The following is a 3,560-nucleotide window of genomic DNA, read 5'->3' as shown; positions in this document are numbered from 1 at the left end:
TGGGCCAACACCAGGGCCACTGATAGGGGAGTAGAACCAGCCATCCTGTACCGGGCCTGTGCCGTGGAAGGGGGGATCGGCCACCCGGGGGCCACAGAGGGGGCTCTTCCACTTTAGTAGCAGCCGGTCCCAGGCACCCAGTCCAATTAATAATGAACTGACAACAGGAGAGAGGAGACTATTTTACCATTTTCGGTTGCTGCAGAGGAATACTGGGAGCTGCGGAGGCCGATAGTTAAGTCTTAGTGCCGGCCTGCATGGGGCCGTCTCAGTGCTGAGGATATCAATCCACCTCAGCATGTGGAGTGATATCAGGAGGGGGAGAAGCGCACCCTGCCTGAGCTGGAACAGGTGAAGATACAACTGTACTACTACCAGAGAGTAAAGACAGTAAAAGCCATCTTGACATTTTCCAAATAATTAACATAATTGGCTATTCATAATAATAGTAATCTACTCCAATGGCTGCAATAATAATGTATTATTGCTGCGAGAAAGGGGGTGATTATTTTTGCTGCCTGGGGGTTATTTTTTAATAACTCTTGATTATTAATATTTTTCCCCCAGGCCACAATAATAATTACCCCAACCCCCGCAGCAATAATAATCTTCCCCCCAAGGTAGAAATAATACATTATTATTGCTTCGGGGAAGGTGGGGTTATTATTGCTGCCTGGAGATTATTTTTAAAAACTCTTAATAATTAAAGTGACATTAAAGTTAAAAACGTTTTTCCCTTCCCCCAATGTTAAATAAAGCACTTACCTTAAATGATGTCTCTTAATCTGATCTTCCTCTTCTTTCCTGTCCTTTCCAGCCTTCTCTGCAGCACTGCTGCGGGTCTCCAATCCAGCGCTGACTCCTCTGTCCTTGCTGGCACTTCCTGTCCCACAGTGTCTGCATGCGGGTGCACGCGTCCATAGACTTACCTTGTGTCTCTCCTCGTCTCCCGGCCGAAAATGGTAAGTGGTAAGTTTAAACCGCTTTTAAAGCAGTTATTTATTTATTTTAAACTTAAGGTTGCTATCAGTAGATATATGCAAAAATCCCGTCCCTTCTCCCATTCCACCTCTATCCATCCTGTCCCTTCTCCCACTCCAGCTCCATGCATCCGGTCTCTACTCTCGGTCTTTGTCTCTTTTGGTCCTCATCTCAGAAACAATAGAATCCTCCAGCTCGGGCAGGTAGCCACTAAAATCTGCGTGTTTGACAGGTGCAGTTTCGGCGGCCGGCAACTCAGGGAGCTTCCAGGCAGGAGCACGTGCAGACCTAGTTGAGGGCCTCATCAGTGCACCAATGGCCTTCAGCTACCTCAGGGAGGTGGGTGGGCCAGGCTTGCAATTGACAGCTGGCTTGAGGTAGCTGTTGATTGCAAGCCTTAAAGCAGGGGTCTCAAACTCAATTCCCTAGGGGGCCACTCGACAATTTTTTTTCTCCCATGGGGGCAGCTTGCCAAATTTCATACCTTAAAATAAAATGTAACTATATCTGGTTCGGTACTATAATATCACTTATTATTACATTGATACGTGCAGGCGTTTACATGCAACTTCTGTCACCTGATCATTAACTTGAATAGGTGACAGCTGCCACTTTTAAACGCCAGATTAGGGATTCCTGCTGCAGGAAATCCTAATTTCACCTAAAGATACAGCTGTGAACGGAGCCCAATACACTTTATATATATATATATATATGTATATATATATATATATACTGTGGCATTGCATGGCAATACCACTGTGTTATGTTGCAGGAAGAAAGTACTTGTACCAGGAAAGAACTGCCATTTCAGTCCTTTCCTTGTTTTCTGGATCCTAGTTGGGATCCTGGAGCCAGGAGATTTCTTAGAGCTCTGGGTGGGACGAAATCTCCAGTCCTGGGTCCATGGGTTAGTAGGGACCAGCACCTAATTGTGCACATGTGTACATTCCTCATGAAGAGGGTGCTGGGATGTATTGAGGGCCCCACCGGGGAGACAGGAGAGCTCCACCCAGGAGTCAGTGTGGAGGCCAGTGCAGCAGGGTGCTGCAGGTTTGTGAAGCCTATGGTGAGGATTGGCACATTATTAAGATTGTCTGGGGGAACCAGACAGTGGCCCTGAAGATTGAGGCCGGAGCAGCAGTGCTGCAAGAGAGAACTATTAAACGACTGGGACACAGTGAGTGTATGGAACAACTCGGTGATTGGTGAGCCTATATATATTATGCTGAAGACAAGTTAAGACGCCGCCACAGAAGCAGCTCTGCGGTCTGCATCCGACAGAGATGACCGCGTACCAGACTTGTGAGCTGGCTGCAGGCCACATAGTACCGGCCCGGTACTTTGAGACCACTGCCTGCGTGCCAGCGGAGAAGGGCTTGCGTGCCAGGCTGGGCACACGTGCCGGGGGTTGCCGACCCCTGCACTAGGAGAACCGCTCTCTTCTCAGTGTAATGGGCTGTTCTGGTCTTCATTAATTTACCAGTATGTTATATGTAGTTTGTTTAACAAAATATTTTAAAGCAAACTGTTAGCCCATACGTTTTATAAACTCCTATATAACTCCTATATAAACTCCTATATCTCTTAGCTTTTGTTGCTGAATTGCTTGTATTCATCTGTAAATTTGGGCTCGTTTACACCTATGCCTTGCGTTATTCTCACAATACCGAGCGATAATGCACACTATGATACAATGCACCTACCATGCGTTACAGTGTAGGTGGCAGGTGTGTTAGATTGTCTTTCATTTAAATGGCACCCCAATGCACCTCCTGGCTACAAAGCACTGCAACGCAGCGCTACACGTGGTACTGCAATACTGTGCATCTCATTTGCAGTACCACAATGTTTTGCATTGTATGTATATGTGGATATGTACATTTTATTTGTTTCAGCTCTGGAAGTGGATGGTGTGCACTTCAACATCTTCCCCTTGGGTGCCAGAGGACCTTGTCCCGGGACTGCCTGTTTTGCAGTCATTCCTATTATTACTCCCCTTGTCCATTCCTTTGGAGATAATATGTTTTGTAAGGTAACTTTACAGCATATCAAGCACAGGCAGAAACATTACTTGTTACTCTGTATTACAGAACACAGAACACCTAGGGAAAATATTCCCATACCTCTCAACTTTCTGAGAGAGGGACACCTTCTATTACAATTCCTTTAGACAACAGACACTCCGCTTTCACAGCCCCAGCTATGCGGACCATTAGGAATGTATATGGCAAAATAATTGGTTAAACCCAGAATTGTCTTTTTTATCAATAATTTTCCTTTATACAAGCTTTTCAAAATAGTATACAAGATAATTAAGAGCTATGCTAAAGGTGTTAGTGCAGAATAACACTTTTGGTAGTTTAAATAGAACCTTTTTATAGATATCTGTACATTACACCAAAAAAAAAGGGAAAACTGAGGAGTAGTGATGAGGCTGGGCTTGGTGTGAACTCAGTTCGCCTGTGTTTGTCTAAGCCCACTCAAAACTCTCACCACCACCCCGTCCTCCCGATACAATCAGTTGCGGGGGGTTTAATCCCCACCCCGCAGCTATATACATTAGAAGGGGGGGGGGG

At 45.6% G+C, this 3,560-nt stretch overlaps 1 protein-coding gene across 1 annotated transcript in view; it reads right to left on the bottom strand.

Moving 5' to 3' along the window:
- Positions 1-3,560, bottom strand: part of CCDC33 (coiled-coil domain containing 33) — a 70,649-nt gene that overhangs the window by 66,508 nt on the left and 581 nt on the right. The window lies entirely within an intron of this gene.

This window comes from Nanorana parkeri, unplaced genomic scaffold (assembly GCF_000935625.1).
Source record: "Nanorana parkeri isolate BGI_ZX_2015 unplaced genomic scaffold, ASM93562v1 scaffold167, whole genome shotgun sequence".
Taxonomy (NCBI): Eukaryota; Metazoa; Chordata; class Amphibia; order Anura; family Dicroglossidae; genus Nanorana; species Nanorana parkeri.
Note: the sequence above shows the minus strand (reverse complement) of the source record. Positions and strands in the feature narration are given on the sequence as shown.